This window comes from Coptis chinensis, chromosome 8 (genome assembly GCF_015680905.1).
Source record: "Coptis chinensis isolate HL-2020 chromosome 8, ASM1568090v1, whole genome shotgun sequence".
NCBI classification, from domain to species: Eukaryota; Viridiplantae; Streptophyta; class Magnoliopsida; order Ranunculales; family Ranunculaceae; genus Coptis; species Coptis chinensis.
Window position 1 is genome coordinate 38,174,579 of NC_141463.1, and position 16,211 is coordinate 38,190,789.

The following is a 16,211-nucleotide window of genomic DNA, read 5'->3' on the forward strand; positions in this document are numbered from 1 at the left end:
AGTTGTACATTTGAACATTATACGACTTTTACTAGCAAACAAACATGACCTAGTAAGAAATAAAAATCATCATTATTACCTTGTCCAAAGGATCCAATGAAGGTTTTCAACAATATTTGTATTTGATCACAGGAAGAGCGAGCATAAACTAATCGGGCACAAACTTCTTCTTGTGAACACTCTAAACAATGACAAAGCGAAGCCAAGTTCTCGATTCAACCTCACATGACAATCTCGGGCTTCAAAATACTACATTTGATCGCCTTATGGGGCAGAATGACACCTCCATTGCTGTAAATTTCATCACAAACATGGACATCTTCGCCAAGGATGGACATATTCTCAACTTTCTGAGCCTTTGCCTTGGTATGCGGTGCCACCCAATGATGTTGCTCGAGATACATGCATGCTTTTTTATACGAACACCATACATGATAGTACACCTTGAAAGTCTCACTCCTGATTCAACAACACACCCTAGACCAATGGTAACGTCCGGTCCTATCAGACAGTCCTCTCCAATGACAGCACTCTCATTAACCAAAACATTTCCAACAATGTGGGAGCCAGAAGCTAATCTGGATGCCGATATCTTGCGTAGCAAATCCAAGTATAGTCTAAGGCCTGTAATATAATCCTTTGGTTGTACAATATCCATCCAAAATCCTAGTAAGACCATTGCATAGAGATTTTGCTTTGCTGCAATATTAGGGAAGACCTTTTTCTCGATTGATGTGGGTCTTAGTGAATCGATCAAAACGGATGGGCTCAGCAATTAAATCCGGCATTGATCTTGCTGCCCACAAAGATTTTTGGCTTTTCTACGAACCTCTCAACCTTCCCTGTTTCTTCTTCCATAACCACCACACCGTACTTTGAGGGCGTTAGGACCTGGGCACACCTGCCAGGCCTGGGCCTCCGCGCCCATAGGATAACTAGTACTGATATTGTCCCCCACTTAACCACCCATTGGGCTTGGGTCACATCTTGGCCATAGGTGTGGGGTTTTATCCTAAAAGGTCTCGGTACTAGTTAGTGAACTTTCCACTTTATCAACCCATGATGAACTCCTTTCTTGTTCAATATGGGACTATTCCTCTTTTCGGTCCACACACTCTAACAATCTCCACCTTGGACCGAACTCCAAGGGACTCCATTCATTCATCGTCAAGCACGATCCAATGCCAGAGCTCTGGTGTGTCTGGGCCTTTGAGGTCTGGGCCTCTAAGGGAGGTGGCTTTTACTCAACCCGAGAGCCTACTCCACCTCGAACATCATTCCATGTTGTTAGACTCACCTCTTTTACTCAACCCCAGAGCCTACTCCACCTCGAACATCATTCCATGTTGTTAGATTCACCTCGAGTTACACCCTTTTGAATTGAATCTCCACAACATCCATGGGGCACCAATCTTTGGTGTAATGGGCACACTTCGTTAAGCAACTCCACCTGAGTTGCGACCTTCACTGGCGCTTCCAGCTTGAATGATTTCATCTCTTGATTCTGCATGATCAGTGCCTTCATCCCTGCCGAGCCATCGGCTCTGATACTAGTTGTTAAGACCTGGGCACACTCGCCAAGCCTGGGCCTCCACACCCATGGGATAACTAGTACCAATATTGTCCCCCACTTAACCACCCATTGGGCTTGGGCCACATCTTGGCCATAGGTGTGGGGTTTTATCCTAAAAGGTCTCGGTACTAGTTAGTGAACTTCCCACTTTATCAACCCATGATGAACTCCTTTCTTGTTCAATATGGGACTATTCCTCTTTTCGGTCCACACACTCTAACAATCTCCACCTTGGACCGAACTCCAAGGGACTCCATTCATTCATCGTCAAGCACGATCCAATGCCAGAGCTCTGGTGTGTCTGGGCCTTTGAGGTCTGGGCCTCTAAGGGAGGTGGCTTTTACTCAACTTGAGAGCCTACTCCACCTCGAACATCATTCCATGTTGTTAGATTCACCTCTTTTACTCAACCCTAGAGCCTACTCCACCTCGAACATCATTCCATGTTGTTAGATTCACCTCGAGTTACACCCTTTCGAATTGAATCTCCACAACATCCATGGGGCACCAATCTTTGGTGTAATGGGCACACTTCGTTAAGCAACTCCACCTGAGTTGCGACCTTCACTGGCGCTTCCAGCTTGAATGATTTCATCTCTTGATTCTGCATGATCAGTGCCTTCGTCCCTGTCGAGCCATCGGCTCTGATACTAGTTGTTAGGACCTGGGCACACTCGCCAAGCCTGGGCCTCCACACCCATGGGATAACTAGTACCAATATTGTCCTCCACTTAACCACCCATTGGGCTTGGGCCACATCTTGGCCATGGGTATGAGGTTTTATCTTAAAAGGCCTCGGTACTAGTTAGTGAACTTCCCACTTTATCAACCCATGATGAACTCCTTTCTTGTTCAATGTGGGACTATTCCTCTTTTCGGTCCACACACTCTAACAGAGGGTTCATCCACCTGTCCAAGTCAAACATAATTTATCATCTCAGAGTTAACCTTACCTTGGGGAAACCAAGCATAAGAATGTAAGTTCTTCTATCTGATAAGGAAAATAGATAATGCTTAAAGACAAAAATTTACCTTGGTCACCATAATGGAAGCCTCTCCTCCATGAGATTTGTGGAACCTAATAATTTCATTGAAAGGGTATTCACTAATAACGTCACTGTTGAGGACGAAGAATGGCTCACCAGAGTCATCATTCAATTTGTCCCTTGCCAAAGCCAAAAGACCAGCAGTGCCAAGTGGCTCAGTCTCCTGTGAGCAGGTAATCTTGATCTCTAGCCTTGTCTCATATTCCATTAAGAAATTCAGCATTACCTGCACAACAATGTGTTCCATAAGTAACGATAACACTGATTTAAATAGTTGTCCCATTGCTACTAGAAATGGTGATGTGTCCTGTTTTACCTCTGGCTGGTAATTGATGGCCAAAATAACTCCGTCCTCCAATGACTTTGAGAGCTTCAATCGATAAACATTTGAGCCTTGATAAAAAATTTGAGCCAGCACATAGGAGAGGGTACAAATTTAGTACAATGAGGATTCGTTTAAATGATACTAAAACAGTTGACACAAAATAAAAAAAGAGCCACAATAACAACCATTAACTTATTGGCGATGGGCAAGAAATAGACAAGAAACTAATACAAAATAAGAATTTGTGAAGTAAAACCTGATTCAGAATCATTGGTTTATTAGCAAAATCGACGAAAGGCTTGGGTACACTGTTTGGACTAGAAATTCCCAAACACAGTTAGGGTTGTGAAGAGTGGATTGATTGATGAAGGAAATGAGACTGAACCTTAGAAGGCTGCCTACGCCCGGTCGAGGAAAGCGAGGGATCAAGTCTCGGCCAGTTTTTGCTTTGCGTAGTTACGAAAGTGAGAGCGGACTCTTTATAAGAAAGATCCGGATTCCAAGATCCGGATCCCACTCTAACCCCAAATCTCACGAAGATTTTGGTTTATCTTCTTTTCCTTTCTCTCTCGTTGACGGGTGCACATTTTTCTCTTTAAACACCGTGCGGATGCACTGTAAATATTTGGATCTGGACCTAGTTCGGAATCATGTTGGGTTGAATCTAGAATGTTGGGCCAGAGTCCGGAAAGGTGATGGGCCGGATCTGAGTCTGGGAACACACCGAAGGTGAGGCCCAAACATCGCCCCCTCTTTGTCATATGGATGAAAACCATGTGGCAAAGAACGAAAAAAAAACGCAAAAAAAACACTTTTGTAAAAAAATAAAATAAAATAAAATAAAAAAATAAAAAAAAAAATAAATTAAAAACCAATCCAGAGCAGACATTGTTTGACTAAAGGGCACAAAAAACACTGTTGTAATAAAAACAAAACCCAACATCTGAAACTAAGAAAGCCTTTTATCTTTCTTCTTGTTTATTATTTGAGAAATGGTAAATCTGACTGCAAGGCGATGGAAAGAAATCGGTGGCCAATTTCCTCGTGTCCGCGGGTGTCGAGAACTTTCTATATCAGCCATAAAAGCAAATTTTCAGCTTGGGGCAGACCTAAAACTCCGAAAGTTGAAAGATGTTGCCCAACCAGTTGGCATTGATGATGTTGCCATGTGTTACCACCAATTATGTTATGGGTTAGAGCTTCCAATGTCGATGACAAATACCAGAGTATTGTCAAATTGGGAGCTTGCACCTGGTCAAATGTATGTTGTATATTACATTGTGTTAAAAAGGATGCAAGTCTTAAAAGAAGTTTTCAAAATACCCTTTGGTTGTAACGAAATGATGGCTATCTGCAAGCCACAAAGGAGAAGAGCTGGGAACCGATGTTTTTATGGTTTGAGTTTTGTAGATCCAAAGATCCAATTTTTTGAAAAACCTGAAAGCTTTAAAAATTGGGAGAAACCAGCCTTTAAAGTCTCTGGCAGTTGGAGGCTCGAAAGTTTCGAGGTTCGCAACAACTTTGTGCGTAAGTTTTCTTTTTCAAAACCTCAACGTTTTCCAAACCGTATAGCCATACTTATACAAAATGATAATCTGAAAAATGGAAACAGGTATGAATGTGAAGATTAACCATCAACAATAGATACCCGATGAAGCAACGAAACAACACCTGAAGTTTTACTATGAGCTTTATAAAAAAGAGAAAAACCTTTTTAACTTGTCTTGTTTCGATACTATAGTTGGTGAAATCCACCAGAAAGCTGGTGAGAGAAAGATTTTGCAGAATGGAAAATTTGTAGATGTTGTCAATGTGGAAGATGAGCAAAATAGTGAGAATGGCGAGGAGAGTAAAGTGTCTGTTATGAACGCATCTCCAATCGCTGTCAGCTTTCCTAAAGAGCAATTCTTGGATCTTGAATATCGTGAAGAGGAAGGTGCTGAAGAGTTGGAGAGTCATGAATATATTCGAAATGAATGTGATGATCGCAATTTTTTTGCAGGTATGGATTATTGGGCAGATGGTATTCCGTATGAGTTTAAGTTTTCAGAAGAGGCTGTAATTATTGATAGTTATGGTAGAATTTGTATGCAAGACGTCAGTCTTATTGATTGTGCATCTGTTGTAGGGAATGTACCCGTGGCAACACGGAAGCGTAGACGAATGGTTTTATCTGATTCTGACGAAGAATATGAAGGTGTGAACGAAGCTTTGTCTGCACACAGCTCTGACTGTAACATAGACGCTGATAATGTGCGTACACCTGTTTCAACGCCTATAACCGACCTTATTTTTATAGCCGTAAAAGGTGATGTTGAGGAAGGTATGGATGAAACCGTTGGTTATGAAGAGGTAACATCTTTTGAGGAACCAAACTTGAACAATGATATCTGTGGTGTGAACAATGGCGAATGTATTCCAGCAACTTGCTGCCGGAATGCTGAGGAAAACATTATGAATCTTAACGCAAATGCTGTAGGTAAGCGCAAAGTAGGTGAATATGAAACAAGGAATGAAGGAGTTCTGGGAATTGAGTGTTCGAAAAGGCGTGAAACGGAACATGCTGTAGATAAACTATCTCTTTGTCCTTCAACAGTTGAACCGTCTAAGTGCCAAAGTGCTAAGAAGCATTTGTCAGGTGATAGAAGTCTATTAGATGCCAAGATAGATGAAGTTAGGCGTCAAGCAGCCATGGTTAGTACCTTGTTGTTTTATTTTTTTGTATCTTTCTGAAAAAATTGTTTGTGCTAATAAAAAAAAAATGTTGCGCGTAGGTTATGTGTGCCGCAGATGACTTGGTAAAGCTTCGTGCAGAGGAGTTAAGTATGCAAAATGCAAAAGAGATTGGCGACCAAGTCAGATTAGGTTGGTTGGCTAAAGAGTTGGAAAATCTTAAGTGTGTAAACCAAGGGTTGTTAGCTGAAATAGATTGTAACAGAAAAGCAATAGGAGAACTGGAATTGAAGTGTCACGAAGTTAAAGGTGAATTCGATGCTCTTGTTAAAGAGGATACTCAATTGAAGGAGAAAAACAAAGTTATGGAGATGAATTATAATCTAGTTGAAGCAGAGTATAAAGTGGCACTTGAAGACAATGGTAAGCTGTTTAAAGAGAAAACTGAGACTGAACTGGAACTGGGAAAAATTTCCATGGAATTGTATCGAGTTAAGAAAGCAAATGATGAGCTTAAGAAGGATTTCAAGCAGTTACGCGAAAAATATGTAGGAAAAGTTAGTGAGGTTCCTTGCTGTTAGAAAACTCTGTCAGAGGGATCATGGTAAAAAGTAAGGATATATTTGGAACCGGATGCTAAAAAAGCTTTGTAGCTTTGTTTGTTGTTTTTAGCAATTTGTAAGGTTAAGACCGAAACATATGAAGGAATATTTAAAACGCCATGTGTCAAGGTTAACAACATGCATGTGCTGATGCGTTTCAAACAAGGTGTGGTGTGTATGTTAAAAAACTAGACTATGAATATTTGAACTTGAGGTAATTATGTGAACACGAAGTTATACAGTGTATAAAACTAAAAAATGATAATGACTTATCTGTGAGCCATGGTAGTGTCAGAGAGCAAATACCACTTGCTTTGTTGTCTTCTCGAGTCCGAAATAAGTAGTATTCACTAAAATTGCTGAAACAGAATTATTATCAAGTCCATTTAAGCTGTTAAATTTGCCTTTGCAAACAGTGAAATTGTTATCCGGAAACAAAACAATTTGTGAGTGTTTATATTTGGCTGTATAGGTGCGCATAAGCATGTGCTAACACTTAGATTCTTGTCCGGAAACAAATTTATGATGCGAGTCTGCACTCAGCTGTTTAAGTGCTTTGCTACCACTTAATTTTTTGTCCGAAAACAAAACTTATCTTTGCGAAAGTAATGCGCACTTTCGGCTGTTTAAGTGCGCATTGCTAGCACTTAATTTTTTGTCCGGAAATAAACTTATGATGCGAGTTTCGTCACTCGGCTGTTTAAGTACACGTTTGCTAACACTTACAATTTTTTGTCCGGAAGCAAAACTTATCTTTGCGAAAGTATGCACTTTCACTCGTTTAAGTGCGCATTGCTAGCACTTAATTTTTTGTCCGGAAACAAACTTATGATGCGAGTGTCGTCACTCGGCCATTTAAGTGCGCATTGCTAACACTTACAATTTCGTCCGGAAACAAAATTGTTCTACAAGTGTCTGCACTTGGTGACTAAATACGGGTCAGTACACAGATGTCAACTTTGTTCTGAAAACAAATGTTAAAGGTTTGCGCCGAGGATTGCACTTGCTAGATGATGTAAAAAAGTATTAAGAAAAAATAAAGCATAGTAGATGGATAAATTTTATTATTAATGAAAATCAAAATAGAGTTAAATAAAGACTAGTGATAAAATTTACGAAGCCTTGTTGCATTCCAAGGCTTTGGAAGAAAATCTCCGGAAAGAGTTTTCAGTACATAATAACCCTTAGGCCCTGTTTTCTCCACAATAAAAGGACCTTCCCAAGCTTCGACGACTTACGATGGGTCATCCAATTTTCTCCGAAGTACCCAATCTCACGTTTGGAATGTTGTTTTGAGCGTTCTTGTCATAACTTTTTGACACTCTGTTGATACTTTTCCAAATGCCGGAGTGCCTCTTCTCTCTGCTCATTGATGAATTGTTTCTGGGACGACAAAAATTCTTCATTATCATCAGAAATGACATTTTCAGTTATTTGGGGGAGCCATGAGTTCAGTTGGCAAGGCCGCTTACATCCCATATGCCAGAGAGAAAGGAGTCATTCCTGTAGAAGTTTTGGGCGTGCTGCGGTATGCCCACAAAACAGCTGGTAATTCCTATACCCATTTTCCTTTTACTTCTTTAAGCCGCCTTTTCAAATTGGCTAGGAGAGACTTGTTAGTTGCTTCAGCTTGTCCATTCGCCTGTGGATGGTAAGGAGCCGAAAAATTATGTTGAATTTTGAAGGTGTCACAGAATTGACGAATTTCATCAGAATCAAACTGTTTTCCATTATCAGATACAATTACTGTTGGTATTCCATATCGACATATGATATCTCTCCAAATGAACTGTTTGACTTTGGATGATGGAGTCTGCACAAGCAGACTTGCCTCAACCCACTTTGTGAAATAATCAGTGGCTGCAAGGAGGAATCGAAAATTTCCTGGTGCTTTGAGCAAAGGTCCAGCAATATCTAGACCCCATTTAGCAAATGGCCAAGAACTTCGAGCTGGAAACAATTCATTGGGTAGATGGTTTGAGTTCGCATGCATTTGACATTGTACACAAGTTTGATCAGTATAACTTAGCTTGTTTACGCATTCCGGGCCACCAATAACCCCGAGTGAGTGCTCTATGTGCCATACCACCCTCAATATGATTGCATATAAAATGCCCTTATGCAACTCTTCTAGAATAAAGTGACCTTGTTCGGATGTAAAGGCAACGGAGCAATGGAGATAAATTATGCTTCCTATATAAGCTGGATCGTCACCGCCAATGGAAGAATGGAAAACTTGAATGATGTCCGGAGTATGTAATCAACAAGTTTCTTGTCTTCAGGGAGAGTCTGGTGTTGCAGGTACTCTATGTAAGGAACGCGCCAATCATTCATACTGAGAATATGCTCTACATCTATTAGGGATTGTTGTTGGTCAGGATCTAGCGATTCATCATGGTCTGGACTAATCATTTCACTGTCAATGTCGTCCCCAGTGATTTCTACTTCCCCGCGAATCCTTTTATTTGACCGGACTGCATAAGAGGCTTGTGCAGAGTACAATACTTGTAGTGCTAAACATTCATCAACATATATTTTTCTGTGGTTGAGAGTGGTGAAGTCGATGCTTGGTTGCTCCTGATATTCAACTTGTATCGTCCGTGCTTCCTTGCAATTTGTAGCTGCTGAAAGATAAGCTAAAGCATCTACATGCCTCACATCATGTCTTGATTTCTTTGTGATAGATACAGATCTTAATCTTCTTGCTAAAGAATGAATAACATCTAGATACGTGGACATTCTTTCATCCTTAGCTCTATATATACCTCCAAATTGGTTGGTGATTAATTTGGAGTCCGTGAAAAAATGGCAATATCGATTAGCCCCCAAATCAATATTTGTCTTCATACCGAAAATTGCGGCTTCATATTCGCTTCATTATTGGGCGCTTTAAATCCCCCTAACAGATTTTTTCTATCGTAAACCATTAGGACAGATAAGTACACATCCAATTCCAGATCCTGATTGATTTCGAGAACCGTCAGTGTAGATTTTCCAAGAAATATGCTTCGAGGATGGGTTTTCACCCCCGAGAGATGTTTCTTCAGTTTGAGTTGTGGCTGCAGCTCTATTTGGTCGGCCGGAATGATAGCAAAAGAAACATCATCATTTGGAAAGTCTGCAATTAAGGATGCGAGCATGTCCTTTTTCGCGGCGTGGTTCATATATGATCTCATATGCACTAAGATAAGGCGCCGGAGGGCAAGTCTGCTTGTGTCCTAAGCATTAGCTAGAGCTTTTCGAAGAGGGTGCTCTGTATGAACCCGGATGGTCCTACCCTGAAAATAAGGTTTCGGTCGTCTAGCAGCATGTACTAAAGCTAATGCTATTTTCTCAATATTACTGTATCGAGATTCCGGACCTGTTAAAGTCTTACTTATAAAAAAAATTGGCCTCTCTCCGGACTTTCAACGAAAAAAGCTGCTTTTTTCTTGCAATACCGATTTGCAGCAAGATATACTCCTACTTGGTGACCGGTTTTAGGACTTACCAATCTTGGCGGTGAGGGACGGATAAGTTTAAAAGGCTATCAAAAGCTCTTTGGCACTCGAAGTCCAAGTGGAGTTTGATTTAATCGTGATTGAAAAATGGACAACACTTATCCGAGAATTTAGAAATAAATCTCATTAAGGTCGCCAACCGCCCGGTAGAAGTCTTTGAATCTCCTTTTTGTTTTTTGAGTCGGCATGTCTAGTATGGCCCTTATCGATCGGGGGTTAGCTTCAATGCCTCTATGGGTCATAAGATAACCCAAAAATTTCCCGGAGGAAACTCCAAAAGAACATTTCTTTGGATTCAATTTGAGATTGAATTTTATTACCCTATCAAAGGTTGTCGAAGATCTAGAAGATGATCACTTGTTAACCATGACTTAGTGACCATGTCATCAATATAGATTTCCAATTATCACCTATTAGGCCTTCAAAGATTGTGTTGCCTAATTTCTGAAAAGTGGTGAGGCATTTTAAGGCCAAAAGGCATGGTTTGTAAAACAATAAATGCCTATATCTGTTATAAAGGTTGTATGTTCTTGGTCCGGACCATACAAAAGTATTTGGTAAAAACCTGAAGAAGCATCCATGAATGAAATTCTCTGATATCCTAAAGTAGCATCAACTAAATCATTTATCTTAGGCAAAGGGTAAGGATTAAGTGGGCAAACTTCATTAAGTTTAATGAAATCTATACACATTCTTAATTTGCCATTCTTCTTGGTAACTACAACTATGTTTGATAACCATTTAGGATATTCTACTGGTCGAATAAACTTAGCCTTGAAGAACGACTAACCTCTTTATTGACTTTTAGCCTTTTATCGGGTGCCATGCGCCTTGGTCTTGCACGGCGAGGTTTTCTTTGTATGATCCACATCAAGATGATGACATGCTATATGCGGGTGATGCGGTCATGTCATCATGCTCCATGCAAAAGTTGTGCTATTTTTCTTTAACAATTCTGTCATGTCTCTTTTCTCAACTTCGAAAGCTTAGTTGATATGAAAGTGGCATGTTCGGACTCATTCAATCTGAACTTCCTCAAGTTTATCAACGATTGGGAAGGTCCTTTTGTTTCTACTTTGAAATGGATGTGGAGGCATCTTGTAATTGCTACTTACGTGGAGTGTCTTGAATGACTCTATTGGCATGAATTCCGGAAGGTTTGTAGTCATCTAGTGCTTTGTCATGACATCGTGGGATTCCATCCGATCACTCCGGATTTTTCTGATTCCTTGACTACATGGAAACTTATTTGGTGGAAAGTAGATATAGCGCCTACATCGATGGATCAATCTCGCCCGAGAATTGCATTATATGGAGAGTGGCAATTCATGAGCAAAAATTGATTTCAACCCACTTGTTTCGATTTATTCTTGGTAGGCGTCACGACTCTATCGGAATAGTTCTTTGTTCCATCGAACCCAACAATAGGGTTTTCTTCGGAATGATAAGCTCCACGTGGCAACTTCATTTCTATATAAGCTCTAGAAAATAACACTTCTGAGGCTTCCGATTATCTAGCATAATTTTTGAACCCTCCACATTCCAATGAATGCTGATATCATAACAACATCATAATGTGGCTGAAATACTCCATATAAGTCACGATCACTGAAGGATAAGGGTTCAGGTTCATATATTTCTGCGTTGTCACCTTTAAGAAAATCAATGCCGTTGACTCTGTTCCAATCCATTAGAAAATTGAATTTTTGTTTTTTCTCAAACTTGCGCTGATTGTTTGAAATGGAATCTAGACGGGCATGTCCAGCCCTGATGACCATATGTTCGGCAAACTTCACTTGTGCAGCTTTCTGTATGAATCCATCCAACTTCTTGTCATCAACTAAGCGTTGAATAGCACTGCGAAGAATTCTGCAATCGTCAATAGTGTGGCCAAAATCATCATGAAATTTGCATCGTTTGGATTTATCTCTGATATTGGCTGTATCTTCAGGTAATGGCCTTGGCTTATAAAGAAGATTTCGCCCTTTTATTCTTTCGTAAACTTCAGAAAGTTTCATCGACAAAGGAGTGAAAATCTTTTCCTCTTTATTTGGCTGGGTAGGCTTAGAGTTCTGTCCGGACTGGAAGTTGTTCTGCTTGTTTTTGTCCTGTCCTTTATAGTTGTTGAAGTTCCGTCCGGGACTTTTTTTGTTTTGAAGATTTTTCTTCGAGAAGCTGCCTAGCTTTGAGATCATCCTCAACTTCGTGCAAACTCTTCAAAGACGATCAAGCATTTCGGACTTGGAGAAAAGTACATGTCTAGTGAGCGAATTGTATAGACCACTACGATCATAACCTATGGCATCTTTGAAAGCTTGGATGATAAACCGGGTCGTGAGGAGGGAGGATCGGTAACATTGAGTAAAGTTTGAAACCTTTTGCGAAAATCCACGATAGATTCTCGAATTTTTGTGAGATTAAATAAGGCAGCAGAATCTGTTTAATCTCGGCAGTTATCTTGATAGTGATCAACAAACTTCTTAGCTAATTCTGGGAAGTTTCTAATTGATTTGGAAGTAAGAGAGTTGAACCATACTAAAGCATCACCTTTGAGAGTGGCTGGAAACAACTTACAAAGTAGTGCATCATCATTTTCCATAGCCATTTGTGACCTGTAGTAAAACAGATGAGTGTATGGATCTCCATTCTCTTCATCATACATTTCGAAGTCGGGCTTCTTGAAGTTCGTAGGGCGACGATAGTTACGAATATAATCTGAAAATGGATAATGTTGAAAACCCATTACGGCTAAGTCTCTGATTTGGTCATTGCGAGTACTTCTTCCTCTGATTGCTCTTGCTACAATATCTTCGACAGTCCTTCGATCGAGTCCAGCATTACTTTCTTCCGGGAAATCATGTCGGTGTGAATGAGTAGGCCGATATCTGTGAGCATATGGGGGAGGAGTCAGAACTCGATGTCGATGACCGCGTGAATCAAAATTTACCCATCCGGAATGACGGGATAGGGAGTAGTCAGGAGTCCGGGCTCCATGTCCGGAATCTGTCCTTCTGGTTGAATGATGATCATGAGTCCGGACTTTGTCCTTCTGGGTGAACGATGATCATGAGTCCGGACTCCATGTCCGGACTCTGTCCTTCTGGTATTATGGCGAGAATCTAAACCTAATTTGTCCTATACATTGGATTGTGCTGGAGGAACTGGTTCTCGCCTATCATCAGTAGCATTTCGATGCCTTCGTGGTGCTGATGAATGTTGTTCAAAACTATTTGGAGAGGGAATTCTAGGCCTTTTCCCCCTAGCATTCCGGAGTCTTTCATTCTCTGCAATAAGCCTCAGGATTTCTAATTGGAGTTCATCCGGATTGGGTTGAACTTGTTGCGGATGGCGTGAAGATTCCGGAACATCCTGGACAACATTTTGTGGGATGTGATAAGAGCCCAAAACTGTAGTTTTAACTCTGTAACAGTCATACTTTTAGACCAATTATGTGAGTAATAATTAAGAGTTAATACTGATTACGTGTTTTTCTATGTTTCAGGCTTCAAAGTCAATTATGTGCAGAAATGTGCCACTTTGATGAGATAAATGAGCAATGGTTGGTTGCTAAGGAGTTCTGTGAGTAAAGGTCAAGATTCAAGAAGACAAAGCCTTTGTAAAGCCCGTTCAAAAGCTGAAAAGTCGACGCGGGCAGAAACAGCACACAAAGTCAGCAGAACTTCCGAAGGCCGTATCTTTGAACTAGAGCTCGGAATTGGGCCTACCTTATGTCAAAACGACCGGCTCGGAAAGAGCTTTCCAATGGTTTAAGCCTTGACCCAATCAGAGGAGCAAAAGTGGACGAAAAGTCTGTTGAAGCCAGCTGCAGCTGAAGAGGCCTTTTCAGACTGGAAAAATTAGGTTTTGGGCCTGATTCTCTGGCCCAAAACATGGCTCCAAGCCCATGTACAATTTTTGGATCTGAAAGTATAAAAACAAGAGCTTGACTCTTTGTTAATGGTAGATAGTTAGACCTAGATTAGTTAGCCTCCATTAATTAGTTTTAGAATTTCAATTAGTTAATTAATTAGTTTTTCATATCTTGTTTTAGATTTAGTTTCATGTTTAATTAATTACTTTAGAACAAAGTAGATTATTAATTTAGTATTTGAATCATTGTTTTATTATTCATTAGATTAATAAAATAGTGTTCTTGGTAATCTAGTTTCATTTTCTATTTACATATTTAGTTCAATTCTTAGATTCAATTATTGCATGAGTAGTTTTGAATTGAGTTTAAACAAGTAAAGTTCAAATCTTTATATCATGTATTGTTCAAATTTGATTGGGAATGATAGCGTGATGATTCTCGGCTAAACCTACATTAGAGGGGGTTGAGAAGCCTTGATGAAAGCTTGATTCTGATTATCGTAGAGTCGTCGTAATTTTCTTTCCACTCTAGAAATGATTAGTTCACCATGAGAATGGGTGTAATCGTTCACATGCTAGTTATGAATTGGTAGAAATGCTATGTGTAATTAGGGATTAGGAGTAACCAGATTGTTCTGCAAAGCAGTTCAATTCGGATTACAACGATTCTTTGTTAGTAGGATTAAGTCGAGTTAAGGTGGAATCAATCCCCCTCTAACTCCTTATCATAGAATCGACGTAGCATTCCCATAGTTGTTCAAATATTCGACTAGTTGCATCTTGTGGGTAGTTGCATCATAGTCTAGTTATCATTTCGTAATTCTCTCATTAGACTTTAAGTTAAGATTACTTATACGTAGAGAACATTACCATGCGGAAGGACTAGGAGTGGAACGAACTTCCTACTCCACTATATCTGTTCAATAGATCGAGAGTAGAACAATCTTTGATAAATTAGACACGTAATTAAGTTTTAGTTTACTTACGTTTTGAGTTTTATAGTTCATTTTGTAGGTAAACTATCATTTTTATATTTATCAAATGGCGCCGCTGCCATCTTAGTTTCACTTTCGCATTGTTTTCGTAGTATAAGTACTCTTCTTAAAGTCCCATTTCACCCACCCACCCTTTGTTCGATTCTAACTCAGGTTGTCTTTTCAGCATTAAACTTCCTCGAACAAAAAAAAAAAAAAATTTGACACCGGCACTGCTTCCAAAGGGCGTGCTCGCTTAAAGTTCTTTGGAAGTAGAGCGACCAGCAAAACCCGAAGGCGACCAGCTCAAACAACTGTAACATGAAGTTTTTTGCGCCTGCGCCCAAAGTGAGCCGCATACCCGACCGAGCTAAATTTTGCGGATTTCCACTGGGTTTGATTCGAACCGATTTTTCAAGTTTTTCGGTGTTCTAACTTGTTATATACACTCGAACACGCCGTAAACAAGACGCTATTCATAAGCGAAGCAAGGGCCTTGAATCAGGTATTCCTTTCTTCCACACCTCGCGTCTCTGTTAGAGGTTTATACTAGTATATCAGGATTGTTTGGAGGTTGTTGTGTTTAGTTAAGTTTGGTCTTAACCTTGTATGAGATTAAGGTGCGGTCGAACAAAACACCTAACATAATTACGGCAACATCAACAAGCACGCCTATCTAGTATACCACTCACTACACCTCTAGCTACTATTTCACACACACCACCGATATAATGCTCAAGAAGAAGGAGACTCCTCTCTCGACTTCTACAAAAAGCCTTGAGCGATAGCCCCAAATCTTGCATCGTTCTAGCGGACCGATTGGGGGATTTCGAATCCCCAAATATTTTAATTTGTTACCCATTTTTCATGGTTTAGACCATGAAAAACATTATCAGCATATGCGTAGGATTGAACAAGTCATAACAACATTCCACAATCCTACGGTTGGTGCAGAACAAATTAAATTGAGGGTATTCCCTTTCACCTTAGCCGATAAGGCGGCGTCTTGGTTAACTGCCCAAGCGCCTAATTACGTGGACTCGTGGGCTAAACTTGTTCAATTTGTTTATGGAACATTTTTACCCACCCCTAAAGACGGATGAGATGCTTTCCAAGATTCATTTCTTTGGAGAAAATCCTCATGAATCATTTTCAGAGGCTTAAAATAGTTTCACCGATCTCCTTATAGAGTGTCCACATCATAACCTAGTGAAAGACACGTTAGTTCGGTGCCTTTTCAAAGGACTTCTACACCACCATAAAGAAGTCCTTGACATAATGAATGGGGGTAGTTTCTTAAGTAAAGGAGCCACCGAGGCTTATAAATTTTTAGAGGATCAAACTAAAGCGAAATAACAACTGGGGGTAGACGATATCCACCGCTCGCTAGTTCTTCTAATCTGATTAAGGCCGCCCGGTATGTTTGAAATTAAACACGCATCCCGAGCTTAAAACTCTAATCAAATCACTCACTAAAAGATAGAGGCCATTTACGTTCAACAAAAGCATATCCCCGTCATGAATGTAAATTCAAATCCATGTAGTTTTCGTTGGAGTCCCGAAAGCATCCGACTTCCCACCGTCCTATAGCCTCCATGAACAAAGTGTTCCATTAATAGTGAACCTAAGCCCTTGGAGACAAAATCCC

The 16,211-nt window shown here is 40.2% G+C and overlaps 1 pseudogene across 1 annotated transcript; it reads right to left on the reverse strand.

The window, feature by feature from the left end:
* Positions 1-220: 220 nt before the first annotated feature.
* On the reverse strand, positions 221-3,531 carry LOC147481403 (mannose-1-phosphate guanylyltransferase 1-like; annotated as a pseudogene). Its single transcript, XR_015205465.1, has 4 exons — positions 3,468-3,531; positions 2,936-3,012; positions 2,606-2,845; positions 221-891 (listed from the first exon to the last, which is right to left on the reverse strand). The product of XR_015205465.1 is annotated as a mannose-1-phosphate guanylyltransferase 1-like (transcript).
* Between the last annotated feature and the right edge of the window lie 12,680 nt (positions 3,532-16,211).